The sequence below is a fragment of the Pleurodeles waltl genome, chromosome 2_1, assembly GCF_031143425.1.
Source record: "Pleurodeles waltl isolate 20211129_DDA chromosome 2_1, aPleWal1.hap1.20221129, whole genome shotgun sequence".
Taxonomy (NCBI): Eukaryota; Metazoa; Chordata; class Amphibia; order Caudata; family Salamandridae; genus Pleurodeles; species Pleurodeles waltl.
In genome coordinates this window covers 526756054-526775594 of record NC_090438.1, presented here as the reverse complement: position 1 = coordinate 526775594, position 19541 = coordinate 526756054, and positions in this window count along the sequence as shown.

The window sequence follows — 19541 nt, the reverse complement described above, 5'->3', positions numbered from 1 at the left end:
TGTGCAACATGCAACATGCCACGATGATCTGACACACCATCTTCGGTGAGTAGCACAGGGATTCACCTGTTAGGTGGAGGCACTGAAACCTGACCTTCAGGAGGCTGAATGTTCACTCTATAATTCTTCTTGTTCACCCATGTGCCTAATTGTAACGTTCCTCTGCCCTTGTCCTGGCATTCCTCACTGGGGTCAGTAGCCATGAGAGGTTGGGGTAACCAGAGTCACCTGCAAATACCGTAGGATACCTGTTAGCCAGACACTAACCTTTAGGGCTAACCCCACACCCATACACCAACATATACTGGGTGGGGACCATGGGCTCAACTATTAGCCACACCCTGTGCCTCTGGAGTTTATCCATCACATATGGGATGCTGCTATTCCTCAGGATAAAGGCATCACGCACAGACCCAGGATACTTTGCATTGACATGGGAGATATACTGGTCCGCCAGGCACACTATCTGAACATTCATCGAGTAAAAGGTCTTTCGATTTCTGAACACCTGTTCATTTCTCTAGGGTAGGGGGACACATGCAATATGTGTACCATCTATTGCCCCAATGATGTTGGGGATATGTCCCATTGCAAAGAAGTCAGCTTTCACTGTGGCCAAATCCTCCACCTGGGGGAAAACAATGTAGATGAGCATGTGTTTCATCAGGGCAGACAACACTCTGGTCAGCACTATTGAGAACATTGGCTGAGACAGTCCTGCTGCCAAGCCCACTGTCACTTGGAAAGAGCCACTTGCCAAGAAATGGAGCACTGAAGGGACTTGCACAAGAGGGGTGATCCCAGTGGGGTGACAGATAGCAGAGATATGGTCAGCCTCCAATTGGGCACGCAGCTCTTGGATTGTGGCCCTGTCAAGTCTGTAGGTGAGGATAATGTGCCTGTCCTCCATTGCTGCCAAATCCACAAGGGGTCTGTACACGGGGTATGTCTCCTTCTCATATTCATCCGCAGTGGTTGTAATCTAGGGGGCAAAACAAAGAGCATCTGGTCAGTAGTCAACATTTCCAAAATGTACAGTGCATGTCAAGTTGTGACGGAAACAGTATGTTGTTGCTTAGGGCAAAATGGTGCCTATGTGTGCTGTGACGCAGTTAGGTGCAATGGCCTGCCCCCCCCGAAATGGCACCCACCTGTCCTGTTAGGAGGGACATGTGGAAATGAGGTAATGCCGCTGACGTTGTGCGCTGTTGCAGGAGGCGGTCAAGTACCGCTGTGCAACTCCTCATTGGTTGTCATTGGGCCCTATGAGTTACAGTAGCCAATGGTGATGTACACCAGCGGTGACGGTACGCACCGCCGCGGACATGACCACCATTTTCTATCTGTTCTCTCACTTGCTACCTGACCTTCAACAGGAGAGGACCTACACTGCAAGTGCCGCTATGACCTGTGTCTGGAACCGACCATGGCTCGAGTCTCTGGGGAAAGGGCTCCTGCCTTCATTGCTGTGGGTTTGGAGAGACTGGTGGATGGGGTCCTACCCCAGTACTGAATGCTGTATGGGCCTCCAGACCAACAGGTGAGTTCACTGTGGGCACGATGCATTGGACATGAATGCATGGAGTGCTGTATGTGAGGGCCTTGTGTAAGGGGGGGGTGGTTGAGGAGTCCTGGACAGCGTGCTTCATGTATGGTGGGCAATGTATGTGCGTAAGGGGATGGAAGGGATATGGTGGGCCATTAGTGTAACAGGCCGGACGGCATGACTGATACCCTTTTCTATGTGTATTTCCTCCGCAAGTCAATGCATTCAGAAAAAGGGTTTATGGAATGCCATCGCCAAGGATATGTGGACCCTGAGGGTCTACGGCAGGCGGAGCACCCACTGTCACAAACGGTGGGAGGACCTGAGATGCTGGGCATGGAAGACGGTGGAGGTCCAGCTGGAGATGGCCTCCCAATGAGGAAGGAGTGCCCATCGAACCCTGACCCCCGTGATAGCCCGCATACTGGCGGTGGCCTATCCGGAGCTGGATGGGCACTTGAGGGCCTCACAGCAGCCACTAGGGGGTGAGTACAGTTTCCCAATATACTACTTGTGCGTGGTGGGGTGGTATCCGGGTGGGGGATGTGGACCTGTTGGTGCCTTTAGGCCAGGCCGGACATTGCAGGGCAGGTTCCATGTTGGTTAGGGGCTGATAAACTCCACCTCCAACAAAGCTAATGGGCATCCACTAGTGGGCAGGGCTCTGTGGGTCTCAGGTATGCTGCAATTGCGTTAGGTATTCCTGTCCATGGGCTGGCGACCAGCATTGTGACTGGTAGTGCTTTGCCTAGTGCGTGGGGCTGTTCCATGTGTGTAAGTGTGTTGTGTACACCAATGGTGGTGTTGTTGATGCCATTGACAAAATGTATTCTCTGTTTCTTCCCCCCTTTTTAGTTTTGTCATCCTGTCCTTATGTGCATTAGCATCATCTGGTGGAGGAGCAGAGGCACCGGCGATAGAGGGAGCTGCATTCCACATGGCCCAGGAGGCCAAATCCACTGACGGTGAAGGCACCAGTGGGACGGAGGTCGAGTGGAGCACCAGGGTGGAGACAGGAGGGGACAGTTCAGAAAGTGATACCTCCTCCAAAGGAGGCTCCCTAGTGGTGGCAGACACCTCTGTGGCCACCCCAACTACAGGTACAGCCACCACTCCCCGTACCAGCACAGCACTCCCAGCAGCCCCTCAGCGAGTTTCCCGTGCCCGCTCACCCAGGACAGTGGGCATCTCCTTTGCCCCTGGCACCTCAGGTCCTGCCCCAGTTAGCCCTGCTGCCCTGAGTGAGGAGGCTATGGACCTTCTGGGATCCATCTCTGTTGGGCAGTCAACCATTGTGAATGCCATCCAGGGGATGGCAGGGCATTTGCAACAAACAAATGCATTCCTGGAGGGCATTCACTCTCGCATGACGGCCCAAAAGAGATCAATCCAGGCTCTGGCCTCCTCCCTGATAGCAGCCATTGTTCCTGTCTCTAGCCTCCCCCCTCCAATGCACTCTGCCCAGTCCTATTCCCCTGAACCCCAACCTATCCCAAGCACACAGGCACACCAGCATGCACCCAAGACAACACACAAGAGTGGCTCAGGCAAACACAAGCACCACACATAATCTCACAGGCACTAACACAAACACCATCCAGATGCAGACACACCAACATCCTCTGCCTCCACTGGGTCCCCATCCTCCTCCTCGTCCACCACCCTCCCAGTAGCGTCTCCACTCACACCTGCATGCACTACATCCCCATCCACTACCTCCATCACCAGCACGCCTATCACTTCATACCCCTCACTGGCAGTCACCAACCCCACATCCATGCACACGTCCCCTGTGTCCTCTCCCACTGTGTCTGTGCCCCCTCCTCCCAAAGTACACAAACGCAAGCACTCAGACACCCAGCAGCCATCCACCTCACAACAGCATCCAGCCCATGCACCTGCACCCAAACACAGAAGACAGACACCTCCTACAACCACTTCCTCTTCCTCCACTTCCCGCCCCAGTGTCCCTAAGAAGCTTTTCCTCTCTGTCGTTGACCTCTTCCCTACCCCTCCCCCATCCTTCACGTCGGGCTAGGGTGGTCAGAACCCAGGCTAGCACATCAGCCAACCACTCTACGGCCACAGATGTTTCGGCAGCTACTGCAGGTGTGAGAGGCTCCAAGGTAACAACTATCAGCACTGCCAGTGTGCCTGCACCAGCTGCCAAGGGGAAGGGCAATGATGTACCACCACCTGCCAAGGGGAAGGAGGCACCACCACATGGCGAGGGCATGGAGGCACCACCACATGGCAAGGCCAAGGGCAAGGTGGCACCACCACATGGCAAGGGCCAGGGCAAGGTGGCACCATCACATGGTAAGGGCAAGGTGGCACCACCACATGGCAAAGGGCAAGGAGGCACCACCAGACAGCAAGGGCAAGGGCAAAGGGCCTGCCCCTGCAGGCAGGAAGGGCTGGAGGCCTGGTGCTGGGACTGAATCTGAGCCCACAACACCAACCATGGCGCTTCAGCCATCCAAGGCTGCAGGGGAGGGGCTGAAGCCTCCCTCCACCACTGCTAGCACCGCCACCAGCACCACCACCAGCACCAACCCAGCATCACTGCCAGCAGCAGCAGCAGCCCCAGTGGGCAGCCATCGGAGGCTGCAGTGGAAGGGCTGGAGCCTCTCCCCACCACTGCCAGCACCGCCACCAGCACCGCTGCCAGCAGCAGCAGCCCCAGTGGGCAGACGTCCTAGGCTGCAGGGGAGGGGCTGGAGCCTCCCCCCACCACTGCCAGTACCTCCACCTCCACCAGCACTGCCACCAGAACCACCGGCGGCACCACTGCCAGCAGCAGCAGCCCCAGTGGGCAGCCATCTGAAGCTGCAGGGGAAGGACTGGAGCCTCCCCCACCATTGCCAGCACTGACACCAGCACTGCCACCACTGAGCAGCCGTCACCGCTGGCAGGCAGTGTGTAGTCATGCCTCCATGGACTGTGATGCATCCTGACCACTGCAAATCATGTGGGGGAAACACCCAGGTGAGTGACTGTGACCTTGCACTCCCCTAGAACTGCATCACAGAGCACAAAGCCCTCTCCAGAACCAGCGGAAGAAGGCATCCACTCACCCCTTCCTTGCCAGGATGAAGCACATTGTGCACAAAGCCCCCTCCAGAACAAGTGGAAGAAGGCATGCACTCACCCACTCCTTGCCAGGATGAAGCACACTGGGCACAAAGCCCCCTCAAGAACCAGTGAAAGAAGGAATCCATTCACCCCCTCCTTGCAAGGATGAAGCACACTGGGCACAAAGCCCCCTCTAGAACCAGTTAAAGAAGGCATCCACTCACCACATCCTTGCCAGGATGAAGCACACTGGGCACAAAGCCCCCTCCAGAACCATTGGAAGAAGGCATCCACTAGAGAGACTGTGGCTTTGCACCCCCCAGGACCAAGCAGTGGGCAAACCCCCAACTAGAAAGACTGTGGCTTTGCACTCCCCACGATCAAGCAGTGGGCAAACCACCCACTAGAGAGACTGTGGCTTTGCACTCCCCAGGACCAAGCAGTGGGCAAACTACCCACTAGAGAGACTGTGGGGGTCATTCCAACTTCGGCGGGCGGCGGAGGCCGCCCACCAAAGTTTCCCCGCCAGAAGACCGCACCGCGGTCAAATGACCGCAGCGGTCATTCTGAATTTCCCGCTGGGCGGGCGGGCGACCGCCAAAAGGCCGCCCGCCCGCCCGCCCAGCGGGAAAGACCCAGCAACGATGAAGCCGGCTCCGAATGGAGCCAGCGGAGTTGCTGGGGTGCGACGGGTGCAGTGGCACCCGTCGCGATTTTCAGTGTCTGCTAAGCAGACACTGAAAATCATTTTGGGGCCCTGTTAGAGGGCCCCTGCACTGCCCTTGCCAGTGGCATGGGCAGTGCAGGGGCCCCCAGGGGCCCCACGACACCCGTTCCCGCCATCCTGTTCCTGGCGGTAAGAACCGCCAGGAACAGGATGGCGGGAAGGGGGTCGGAATCCCCATGGCGGCGCTGCTTGCAGCGCCGCCATGGATGATTCCTATGGCCAGGGGAAAACCGGTGGGAAACCGCCGGTTTCCCTTTTCTGACCGCGGCCGTAAGAATTGGCCAGGAAGCACCGCCAGCCTGTTGGCGGTGCTTCCGCGGTCGTTGGCCCTGGCGGTCAGAATGACACCCTGTGACTTTTCACTCCCCAGGACCAAGCAGTAGGCAAGCCACCCACTAGAGAGACTGTGGATTTTCACTCCCCAGGACCAAGCACAGGCCATGGAGCCCCCTTCTGGGCAAGTGGTGTTGTACCATCTTCCGGCTGAGGTGCCTCCCGTTCCCCATCCCCCTGAGGTGCCTGTGTATTTTCAACCTGATGCCCCAGAAGTGTTCTCTCCGTATTGATGCAGGAGTAAGGTCGGGCCTTCGCCTATGTGATGTGGCCCTGTGGCCCATGGACATTATGGACTGGGCAGTGTCCCTCCATTTGTATATATGTATATGCTGTTTTGTATTTTGAAGACGTATTTCTTGTTTTTTATCTTATTACACTCACTTCAATCACTTCCTATTGTCCTTGCATTATTCCTGTGGGTTACGGGGTGGATGTGTAATGTTAATGCATCTGTTTGTGTGTATGGTGCTGGGGGTGGGGGTGTTGCATGTGTCTGTCACTCTCTTTTTCCTCCCCCCTCCCCTGTGTGCTAGGCAGCAGTACTCACCATGGTCGTCGTCACTGGCGTTGGTATTCCTGCTGTAGGAGAAGGTATACCAGCATGGGGAACACCTGCAGTTCGGGCTCCATGGCGGCCTGGTTCTTCCCTGGGTCTCCAGAGGTGAGTCATTTCCCTTCTGTGTACTGTTTCTGCTGTGCTTTTGATGTCATTGATACCGCGCCGGGAAAGGTGGCGGATAGGCCTCTTGTAATACAGTGGGCGGTACATTGTCTTCCACTTGGCTGTTGGGGCTTACTGCCGCAGTGCTTGTTGCTACCGACGTGGCAGTCGATGTGTTAAAGTGGCTGTCTGTGTGGGCGGTTTCCGCCATGGTCATAATAACATTTTGTTTTACCGCCATCCTGTTGGCGGTATTACTGCTGCCTTATCACCGACCCCCAGGGTTGTAATGAGGGCCTAAATGTCATTGGTTCAGCTGATTAGATTTTTGTTGGTTTGGTGTCAAATATATGATAATTTACTCTATTTTTCTAACTTGTTGTGAGATTTTTTTGCGTTGTGTTTTCACATTATTACTGTTTGTGCACTGCAGAAACACTGTAGGAAAGTGGAGTATTATGCAATGAGGCTGATTACGATTCACTATGTAATAATCTCATAATACCCCAAAGATGGTACTTTGGATTCACAATAATACATCCTTAGCTCAGACCTGGTAGTGTGTCAAAAATAAGTCAAACTTCAGTAGAGGATCATGTTTTAAGCATTTCAGAGTATCAACATGGACGATAAGTAAGTGACATGACTCAAAAGAATCCAACACCAATTTATAATAAATAAAGCAGATTTTATTATTAATTTAGACACCGAAACAAAGTAAATCAGGTATGTATAACTGTAGTTTGGGAATTTAGAGTGAAAATAAATTTACAATCTGTCAAACTTTGCCATTGCAGTCAATAGGGAAAATTACTAGTGACACTCACTCACGGGTTGAGTTCATCGGAATCCAATGCTAGTTGAGGTTGTGCAGGTCCTAGGACCAAGCTGTGACAGTCAGGTCAATTTTACATGGCTTGTGGGTCCTGGGTGCAGTTGTCCTAGCTGTCCTTGGAGCTAAATGTGGGAGTGGTGGGTGATGCAAAAATGGCACTTGTGACACTCGGTCACTTGCAGGTCGATCTCGTGGGAGCACTCTGGGGGTTATGCTTGTATCGGCCTCTTGACCAGGATTCACCAGGCAGAACATCTCCACCTAAGTTGGACATCTTGAGTGCAGTGCCAAGTGTGCTTGGTTGTCCTTGGTGCTGAACTGGAGCTGTGGTTGCTGATTTCAAATCAAATTTTATTATCAGTGTGCCTAGTTAATGAAAATCATTTCACTTATACACAATAAAATGCATAAAATCAAACCATTGCTCCTAAAAGAAATAGATCCATAAAAATAAAACCATTGCACTTGTATCCCGTTCAATAAACAAGTGTCATTGATACTGGGAGGCTGTTGTTTTTGCTCCTTGGCAGAAGGCTTGTTACAGAGTCTTGTTGTCACAAGTGAATGCATTGGCCAGGGCACGCTCTACACCCTCCAGATATCTCACCGTAAGGGTGATCAGTTTTTGGTTGACTGCATTAAGACAGATTCCTATTGTGTGTCTGCATGTACAGACCCACAGATGAACCTACAGCGGTCTCAGAAGCCTACGGCGCTCCTCCAGGTTCCTGGGGCACAGGCAGAGCATGTGGGGCATCTTTTCAGGTATTAACCTGCAGAGCCTGCAAAGTCTGTCTTTTGGTGGCCGCCGCCATGGACTCTCATGCATTCCTACTGGGAGAACCCCTAACTGATAGTAATTCTTCTTGATGCAGTAGGTTAAAGTTTCACCCAGATATGGCTGAGGAGCTAGGATGTTACAGCTGTTTAAAACTAGCCAGGCGTGGTGCCTTTTCTTAAGAGCTGTCTCGTCTTCAGAGGGGGACAGAAACTTTGTGTTTTTTGTTAATATTTTGAAAAGTTTATGATTAAGCTCCGAAGTCCATAGGCTCTCAATGTCAAACTGCTTTATTGAGGTATCAAGGTATATTCTTGCAGGTGAGCGGTCTTCATCATTATTTTGTGTTTGTGGCCGCAGTCCTTGTTTTAGGAAAAAAAGTTGGTAAAAGCTGCTCTCCTTGCTAGAGACTGTTTGAGTAGGCCGACCTCCAACCTTATCTGTGCTAGTGATGTATGCCTTGGAGCCTGAACATTTGTCTGTAGATGTTCACTACTGTAGTAGACAGGACCTTTGCGTCCCTACCGCGGAGTGCAATACTGCAGTAGGCTAACGTTGAAAACATCTTAGCTCTTGCTCCTTCTAGCAGTGGGCTGAGCATGTACTTGTTCAGTTTTGTTGAGAGTGTCCGTAGCCCCATGGAGAGTGCACCACCCTTCTGTCTTATTTCTTCCTTATATTTGAGAAAGGAACCATGATCATAAAGCAAAAGGCCTAGATATTTAGAGGTTGCTGTTTCTTCAAGCGTACTTCTACTTAGCCCCAGTTTGTAACCCTCTGAAGGATCCCTTCTTGCCTATGATCATGATTTTGTTTTTTTGATGGGTGATTTGCAGCCCTTCTCAAGGGAGTAGTCTTCTGTGGCTTTCAGGAGACGTTGCATGCGTACCCTTGTTCTGCTGAGCAGCACAATGTCATCTGCAAAAAGCAGGTTCGACAGTAGCTTCTTCTCCAATTGTGGTGCGTGGGAGTTAACTGAGGAGAGCGCTATTGAAAAGTCTGCCATTAAGAGATTGAACAACATGGGGGCCAAGACACAGCACTGTTCTAGGCCTCTTGTCATCGGGATCTTCCTGCATAGGTTTGATCCGTTGCCCAGTTTAATCCTAACCCAAGTGCTGGTGTGCAGGGTCTCAATGGCTTTCAGGAGTTGCTGTGGGATTTGCCAGCATTTAAGTTTCTCTCAGAGTCTGTTTCAAATGATGCTGTCAAAGGCTGCTTTGAAGGCAATGAAGCAAAGATAGAGTGCCAGCTTTGCGGCCTTTGAGGAGTCTAATATGAGAGATAGTGCCATGATGTTGGTGTCTGTGCCTGAGTCATTGGTGAACCCAGTTTGGTTTGGGGGAATTATTGATTCTTGACTGGCCCAGTCAACCAGATGTTCAAGAGAGCACTGGTGTAGTACTTAGCTTATTGTCTATAAGTGCGATCAGCCGGTAATTACTGGGATTCAACTTGTTGCTGCCTTTGTGTATTGGAGAGATTTTCCAGGATTGGCATTCCGGCTCAGGGTGTGGTTGAAGAGGGGGACCATGACTTTGGTCCACTTGGGTGGATCCAATTTATAGATGGCCTGAGGAATTCCATTTGGGCTGGGGGCTCCCATCTGTCTCCCTCTGTCTGTTAGCCGTTACATACCTGTTCGGGAGATGGCAAGTTCGCTGTCCACATTAATGCAGCTACAAGAGGCTGGGTTGTCGAGCTTAGTTGGCCTGCTTAGACCACTGATGGTAGCATGATCCACAGTGCCTTTGGTTTGCTGGAAATGGAGTTTCAAAAAGGATGCCAATCCACCTCCGAGATGTTTGAGTGCAAGACTGGACCTTGTGGATTTTTGGGGCATTTACAGTACTCCAGAATTTGCTGGCATTCTTGTGTTAAATGCAGAGGATGAGTTTGGCCCAAAATATCTTGCATTATGTTAAAATTGCCTCCCACTATCAAGAGACCAGAGAGCAAGCTCAAAATATTGTAGAGGCTCTGCAAAGAGACAAACTTGTCTTCTATGGGACCATAAAAGCTTGCAATATGTATAAACTGCCTTCCTTCCTTAACGCTTACTGCTAGCCATCCAGCTTGAGGATCGCGCTAAACCTGAAGAACTTCCCCTTGAAATCACGGGTTAAGAGAACTGCAGCCCCAAGTACTGCTGCGCTGCCAGAGGCAAAAAAGGAATGAGAGATAAAGTTAGGAGTGCTAGGACACTTTAGCTGTCGCTTAAGATGGTTTTCCTGTAAGAGAATCACCTGGGACTGAAAGGATCTTAACCATTGGAGTATGGCTCTAAATTTATGGGAATTATTAAGCCCACTCGCATTGCATGGGACAATTTTGAAGAAACTGGAAGGGCATGTATTGGTTTGGCTATCAATCATTTGGTAAGAAGATAGACGTCTTTGAAGGCCTGTTGGCCCAGAGCCTGCCTTGCTCACCTATTAGCAACAATGCAAGGCACATCCTTGATGACCTTTATCCTCAACATGCCAACTTTCCTCAGCACAATAGTCTTTAACTGAATATTTCCAGCCTCCTTATGCTCGTCACCTGCTCGTTTAACCCCCCCAATGCAGGGATCCACCCACCAAGTGACCCCAGCTGCCAAAAGGGGCCAAACCCTTCATGACCCCACCACTCTGTGGCACCCCACCCTTCCCCGTGACCCCTCCACCACAAACTTTGAGTGTACTGGCATTGCACTCTAGTGCCTATATTCCGGAGGAGAAGGCAAGATGAACCGTACATTAATCGCACTCTGGACATATATCACATATACAACACATATACCATATTTTTTGTCAAATCATGCAAGTAAACATCAGAACAGCAATAGCTGTGAGTTTATGAGCAAAATAAGAAGGAAGTCCGTTCACATATTCCTATTATCTGAGTGAACCCAAGAAGTCCTTTGGCTGCTGTATATTTTGGAAGATGTGAGCCCGAACATTATAGAGCACCTTCAGTTTAGCAAGTTGGACAATGCCAACTGGGGCCCCTAATTTCTTAAAATCATCGATGAGACTAACAAATTTGTGACACCGTCGTGCCGCTGAAATGGTCATATCAGAGAACACAGGAAAGCTGAAATTATCAGTAGTGTTGAACACCTTAGCTTTAATAGCTTGTGATAAAATCAGTTCCTTGATCCTAAAATCACCAAAGTTGACAAGATTAGTTTGTGGATATTTTGCAGTTGTGACTCTCATTGTGGGAACCTTGTGTGCCAGCTTAATGGACAAATCAATATTGGCTTCCGCTTTCTCTGGAAGAATATCCTGTAGATAAGGTCAGACATCACTTTAGTCACAGAGGAGGTTATGTCTAACTCTTTGGGGATCCCAGTAAATCTCAAGTTCGAACGGTGCAACCTATTTTCATTTTCATCAAGTTTTAGTTGTTGCTCCTTAAGTTCAGACTGCATCTGAGTAGTTGTTGAACCATAATGTTTTTTTGCATCTTCCAGATTGGAGACTCTCTGCTTTGCTTGAGAGACTCGTATGGAGAGATGGGTTAAGTTGGCTTTCAATTGGCAAAGGTTGTTCATTGATTTTCCTATGAGCGTTCTCCTGTGTGACTTTCATTGCGCGTATCTCCCAGAGGATCTGACTGAGCATAGTTTTCACTGATGTCTGACTAGATAGAAGACCAGGGTGGTTTGCGGAGTCTGTATTGAGTGGATGATTGGATAGTGCATGATTGCAATCAGATCCATTACTAGTTATTATATCTGAAGCCTGACTAGGCATGCCTCTCATAACTGGATTCAATGAAGATTAAATTTATTGGTTATTTGATGTTTCCTTAGGCACTGTCTTATTTCTCTCTTTCTCACCCCCCCCCTCGTGTTACTCAGTGAAAACATGGGATATGCAGGCTTCTCTTTAGAGCGATCCACTGAGTTGATGGCAGTAGAACAATCAATGGCAAAGGGATGTGCAGGAAGTGGAGAGATGTCTGTGCTGAGAGTGGAGGAGGTCAGATGTTCATTTAGAGCAGAACTGTTCAGCTCCAAAATAGAAGGTGGTGATCAAATTCCTGCAAATTGCAGTGCCTGCGGGGTGGTTACCAGATAGCCTAGTTCCTGGAGTATCGGCGACCTGATTGTAGTGCTGGTAGAGATGATTGGAGCAGTTGTCAATGAGTGAATGGAGTTAGCTGGTGAGTTTGTAGACCCATGGACACCCAAAGAGTTGCAAAGGGAGTTCCGGGTGGTTCGGTTTGCTGGGGCACGTTCTTTGTCTTTGTTTCCCTATTACAGGAGTCACATTTTTTAATTTGCTGGCTTTTGGAGCTTTGTTGATCAAATGTGATTTAAAGGCAGAGTCGCAAGTAATACACTTCATAATGGTTAGCAAGGAGTTGTGCGGGGGCTAGAGCACAGCAAGCCGCATCTGTGCTCCACAGACTGCTTCCGCTACAACATCTTTTTCGCACTATGCGTGTAGTGCTATCTACTGCTGCCACAACAAGTTCACAAATTCCTTTTGCCCCCTTTCTTTCCTCCCTTACATTACCTTAGTCCTTGTTCCTTTCTCCTCACTCCACTTCTCTCAGCCAGACAAAAAATGCCCCACACAAAACATGCATGAAAATGCCTCCGAAAGTCACTGGACATTAACAAAGTCTGTTGATTGTCTCGATAGAACAGTTTAGAAAAGTACCATCTTGCCTGGCATGTTACCCCCATTTTTCACTGTATATATGTTGTTTTAGTTGTATGTGTCACTGGGACCCTGCCAGCCAGGGCCCCAGTGCTCATAAGTGTGCCTGAATGTGTTACCTGTGTTATGACGAACTGTCTCACTGAGGCTCTGCTAATCAGAACCTCAGTGGTTATGCTCTCTCATTTCTTTCAAATTGTCACTAACAGGCTAGTGACTAATTTTACCACTTTACATTGGCTTACTGGAACACCCTTATAATTCCCTAGTATATGGTACTGAGGTACCCAGGGTATTGGGGTTCCAGGAGATCCCTATGGGCTGCAGCATTTCTTTTGCCACCCATAGGGACCTCTGACAATTCTTACACAGGCCTGCCACTGCAGCCTGAGTGAAATAACGTCCACGTTATTTCACAGCCATTTTACACTGCACTTAAGTAACTTATAAGTCACCTATATGTCTAACCTTTACCTGGTAAAGGTTGGGTGCTAAGTTACTTAGTGTGGGGGAACCTTGGCACTAGCCAAGGTGCCCCCACATTGTTCAGGGCCAATTCCCCGGACTTTGTGAGTGCGGGGACACCATTACACGCGTGCACTACGCATAGTTGGCACAATCCCATGATCCCAGTGGTCTGTAGCACAGACCCTGGTACTGCCAAACTGCCTTTCCCGGGGTTTCACTGCAGCTGCTGCTGCTGCCAACCCCTCAGACAGGCTTCTGCCCTCCTGGGGTCAGGCCAGGCCTGGCCCAGGATGGCAGAACAAAGGACCCTCTCCCTTTGGAAAATGGTGTGAAGGCAGGGGAGGAGTAGCCTCCCCCAGCCTCTGGAAATGCTTTCATGGGCACACATGGTGCCCATTTCTGCATAAGCAAGTCTACACCGGTTCAGGGACCCCTCAGCCCTGCTCTGGCGCGAAACTGGACAAAGGAAAGGGGAGTGACCACCCCCCTGACCTGCACCTCCCATGGGAGGTGCCCAGAGCTCCTCCAGTGTGCTCCAGACCTCTGCCATCTTGGAAACAGAGGTGCTGCTGGCACATTGGACTGCTCTGAGTGGCCAGTGCCAGCAGGTGACGTCAGAGACTCCTTCTGATAGGCTCCTTCAGGTGTTGCTAGCCTATCTTCTCTCCTAAGTAGCCAAACCCTCTTTTCTGTCTATTTAGGGTCTCTGTCTTTGGGGATTCTTTAGATAACGAATGCAAGAGCTCATCCGAGTTCCTCTGCATTTCTCTCTTCACCTTCTGACAAGGAATCGACTGGTGACCGCGCTGGAAGCCTGCAAAACTGCAACAAAGTAGCAAAGACGACTACTGCAACTCTGTAACGCTGATCCTGCAGCCTTCTCGACTGTTTTCCTGGTGGTGCATGCTGTGGGGGTAGTCTGCCTCCTCTCTGCACTAGAAGCTCCGAAGAAATCTCCCGTGGGTCGACGGAATCGTCCCCCTGCAACCGCAGGCACCAAAGAACTGCATCACCGGTACCCTGGGTCTCCTCTCAGCAGGACGAGCGAGGTCCCTTGAATCCAGCAACTCTGTCCAAGTGACTCCCACAGTCCAGTGACTCTTCAGTCCAAGTTTGGTGGAGGTAAGTCCTTGCCTCCCCACGCCAGACTGCATTGCTGGGAACCGCGACTTTTGCAGCTACTCCGGCCTCTGTGCACTTCCAGCAGAAATCCTTTGTGCACAGCCAAGCCTGGGTCCACGGCACTCTAACCTGTATTGCACGACTTTCTAAGTTGTCCTCCAGCGACGTGGGACTCCTTTGTGCGACTTCGGGTGAGCACTGTTTCATGCATCTATGTAGTGCCTATCCTGGCACTTCTGCGGGTGCTGCCTGCTTTTGAGAGAGCTCCTTGTCTTGCTCGATGCCCCTTCTGTCCCCAGACGCAATTGGCGACATCCTGGTCCCTCCTGGGCCACAGCAACATCCAAAAACCCTAACTGCACGATTTGCAGCTAGCAAGGCTTGTTGGCGGTCTTTCGGCGGGAAAACACTCCTGCACGACTCTCCACGGCGTGTGGGATCCATACTCCAAAGGGGAAGTCTCTAGCCCTTGTCGTTCCTGCAGAATCCTCAGCTTCTACTGTCCAGTAGCAGCTTCTTTGCACCCACAGCTGGCATTTCCTGGGCATCTGCCCATCTCCGACTTGCTTGTGACTTTTGGACTTGGTCCCCTTGTTCCACAGGTGCCCTCGACTGGAAATCCATCTTTGTTGCATTGCTGGTTTGTGTCTTTCATGCAGAATTCCCCTATCACGACTTCTATGTCCTTTGGGGAACTTTAGTGCACTTTGCACTCACTTTTCAGGGTCTTGGGGTGGGCTATTTTTCTAACCCTTACTATTTTCTAATAGTCCCAGCGACCCTCTACAAGGTCACATAGGTTTGGGGTCCATTCGTGGTTCGCATTCCACTTTTGGAGTATATGGTTTGTGTTGCCCCTATCCCTATGTGTCCCCATTGCATCCTATTGTAACTATACATTGTTTGCACTATTTTCTAATACTATTACTGCATATTTTGGTATTGTGTACATATATCGTGTGTATATTTGCTATCCTCATACTGAGGGTACTCACTGAGATACTTTTGGCATATTGTCATAAAAATAAAGTACCTTTATTTTTAGTATATCTGTGTATTGTGTTTTCTTATGATATTGTGCATATGACACTAGTGGTACTGTAGGAGCTTCACTCGTCTCCTAGTTCAGGCTAAGCTGCTCTGCTAAGCTACCATTATCTATCAACCTAAGCTACTAGACACCCTATACACTAATAAGGGATAACTGGGCCTGGTGCAAGGTGCAAGTACCCCTAGGTACTCACTACAAGCCAGTCCAGCCTCCTACAAAAAGTTAAACCCTTTAGTAGTTTGTGACTTGTAACTAGAAGTGTGCAGTGTATAGTGATGTACAAGTGAGAGAATCAGGGTCAGAAAAAAAAATCAAGATAGAAGAGATAATTAAGGGAGACAAATCCAAACTGTGAATGTCTACCGCTCTCCAAAGCTCCCAGCAGCGCCCTTCCTCTCTACACCTTCTCACACCTCTCTGCACCTCTCTTCCTCCTCCTCTATCCAAAAGTGACTTAACGTGATTCAGCACCACTCCACACCACTGAGCTGCTGTCATCCAGGCATCCAGCATATAGTTGCCGCTAGTTGCGCTCTGCATATTCCGGTATACTAGAGACCAAGGGATGGTCCAGCTGCCAAGTCAGGCTCGGAGTCGACCAATCCTGCTTCCTCCCGGAAGGGCTCAGTCACGGAGCATGACGGGAGCTCCACGTGACCCCCCCCTTCTTTCTTCTATGAAACTCAACACCGCCCATAAAAATCATTCACAGAGGAAGCTGCGAGCCTTCTGATTTTTGGCAAAAATCACCCTTGATCTGGCACTACAGGATCCTTGGTGGCTGGACCATCCACAAGAACAATGTTATACCTGCTTCTCAAAAAGATAGAACTCGGCCTCAAGGATTGACTTTTTTTTAGTTTCTCACTCTTGGGATGGAGCTGGCTCAGATGTAATATTAAACCCTTTTTCAGATCACGTTATTTCTTTGGTTCAACTATCTCTTTCTGGTCGACATCTAGAAAGACCCAGGTGGTTCCTAGATAAATCTTTATTGACCAATGAGGGCTGGATTTCTGCTTTGAGGGCATCAGTTGCGAAGTTCCTAACCAGAAATGAAGGAACTTCCTCTATTTTTGCAATTTGGGAGTCATGCAAGGTACATATCAGAGGGGAATTCATTGCTTTTAAGGCCTTTCTTAGAAAATCAAGGAAGGAAAAAGTAGACAGCCTTCAGTAGGAATTTAATCATGCTACGCACCTTCATCAGTTATACCATGAACACAATTCATGAACTCGCCTGCAGGATGCTAAAACACATTTGAAGGATTTCTTCTTATCACAAGAGATAGTCAACCATAATACATGCTTTCAGCAGTATTACGAAGAGAGTGAGCATGGAGGGAAATGTTTGGCACTTTACGTCAAAAAATGTCAGAACGCCTCATTAATCAAAAACATTTTTGAAGAGGCCCAGGGGCGAATTGTGGACCAGGCCGAGGGGTTAAGAAAGGTATTTGTAGCACACTATACAAATCTTTATACTCTCAAGACAGCAGTACACAACAACCTTATTAATAAATACCTTGAATCGGTTTCTCAATGAAGAGCTTCAGGCTGCACTGGTGCAGCCAATCACCAGATTATAAGTAGCTGAAGCCATTAGGAGCTCTCCAAATGACAAAGCTTCAGGCAAAGATGGTCTCTCTGCAGAACTGTACAAGGCCCTGTCTGAGCAGAATACAGCGATCCTAGCAGCATTATTCAATGCAATACTGAATGGTTAAGAATTACCTAGTTCATTCACCCAGGCTGTCATAGTCAGCTTCCTCAAGAAAGGTAAGCCGGGTGAGAAATCAGATTCCTATCACTCTACTAGCCTTCTTAATAATGACTATAAGATCCTCATGAAAATCTGGGCAGCTCACATTATGCCTTTAGCTCAGGGCTCTACCCATCCTGATCAGTGCGGGTTCCTCCCGGAAGGATATTTCAACTAACACAAAATCTTTGCTCCAAGCAATTGACTACTATTCTATGAAAAAGATAAATGCAGCAGTAAAAATGCTTGATATAGAAAAAGCATTTGATCTAGTGCAATGGGAACTCCTCTTTGCAATCCCAAACTATAGTCCAACTTCTCTTAAACCTTTATCAAGGGGCGGAGGCCAATATCCTAGTTAACCCATCGGTAGTTGGCAAGTCGCGGGATTCGTCAGGGATGCCCTTTGTCTCCGATGCTCTTTGCTCTCTTTATCAAACCATTGGCCTTGGCTCTGAGGCAAGACAATTCTATAAAAACCCCAATGCTAGGAGCAACCAAACTAAAACTTTTTGCGGATGATGCAATCTTGTATCTTGAGGCCGAATCTCAGAATATTGAGAATGCCTTTCGTAAAATTCAAGCGTTCTCTAATTTGGGAGGCTATTCGATTAATACATTGAACTCTGAGGCACTGCTCTTCAACGCCCAATGCACAATATTGCCTGTTGAGATGCAAATTAATTATCAGGCTTCCCACCCTATTAGATACCTTGGTATTTATGTTTCTCAAAATATGTCTGACCTCTACTAACTAAATTATCTCCCTGCTTTCAAGAAAGCACAAGCTCTTATGTTCAAATGGCAGAATTCACCGTTAACAATAATTGGCTGCATTGCCCTGGTCAAGATGAAGATGCTACCCCTATTCTTATTTATATTCCCCAACATCATGTTCAAGGCTCCCCAAGTTTTCTTTAAGGATCTTAATACAATGTTATGCAAATTCATTTGGGTAAATAACAAACCTCGTACTCAGCTGGAGACAATCCAGCTGACTATAGAGGATGGAGGTCTAGCTCTACTCCATTAAAAAATATATTTTCAGGCAACCTATATAGACTGGATTGTAAATGCTGCAACTACACACCATCTGGACTCTAATTTTTATTTGAAACAAATGCTTTTTGAAAATAACTACCATCTATCTCATTTTCTTAAAATGCCATGGCTCCCGAAACGGACTAGATACAAGATCCAAACTTGCTTTGGTCTAGAGGTACTGAGCTTCAACAGAGCTATCACTTTACTCGTTTCCATCCAACTTTTTCCCTAAAAGAAGCTGGAGCATTTTGGCTTCCCCTCACCAGTAAAGTTATAAGTGACTGGGAAGAATTGGGGTTCGTACAGCTCCAGGATTTCATAGTGGGAGACAGCGTTAAAACATGGGCACAACTCAAAACTCAATAATCCTGCTATCCCAGCCTGTTTAAGCTTTTCATACTTTCAGATAGTTTACATTAATCAGTCAATGGGCCCTATAGCCCACTAGCCATCTGAATCACGATCGTTCAAAATTACACAAGCATTGTGGGTTCAGAAATGTACAGGGGTCGGCAATTGGTATTGTATTCTTCAAAAAGAACTCACTGCCAAAGTTCTCCTTCCTGCGCTAAGCAGGATAACAGGTGCTACAGCTCGTGTGATTGATCTGGAGTCATGGAAACATTACAATATGTATTCTTTTAAAGCATTAAGAGGTGCTAATTTTAAGAGACTGTCATGTAGAGAGTGGTTCCTCTACTATACCCCTGCACAACTTAACAAGATGTTTCCATCAATTTCCAATGCCGTTGCGAGGTTGGGGATTGCCCTTATATCTGCTTCCTTTGCCCTATCATATTTCTGGGTGTCGATCAGTACGAGACTCCAGGTTTCGTTATCACCAGAACCAATAGGGGCACTTTTTGGTACATGTAACCATCTTGCGCTGTCAAAATATTCGAAGCAATATTTCTTCATTGCAACACTGATCGCAAAATCTTTGATCCTACAGCATCAGAGAACTCCCCAGCCTATGCTGAAAATGAGAGCAGTCCAATTTAAAGAACTTCGCTATGCTCAATGAATGGGGACCACCCTATAGCATTATTGTATATGGGAGAAGAGTCCATCATCCTCCGTTTGAGTCATAATTTATAAATCGACTTTAATTCGGGTCCAGATAAAAAATTGAATGGGAATCCAAAGTATAATAAACCATTACGGCTTTGGTAAATGCTAGACTATTAATACCACCCACAGAGTGAAGCAAAACTGTAACTAAGCACAAAGTACTACACTGCAATGATGTTTATGCATATTTTGTAATTTTGATTTTTTCTTTTGCCACTCTAATGTCTTTGCCTGCTCATTTCTGATCAATAAGTTTAATTTAAAAAAAATGGTTGGGCTCAAAATGTCTTCGTATGTAGCCTCCTGGTTTCCCATATCGCCTGTTTCAGCTTTCCTTTTGCTTGTTTCAATTCAGGGAGGTGGCATTCTTGATCGGGAAACCGGTGGACAAACCAGAGTGCTTGATT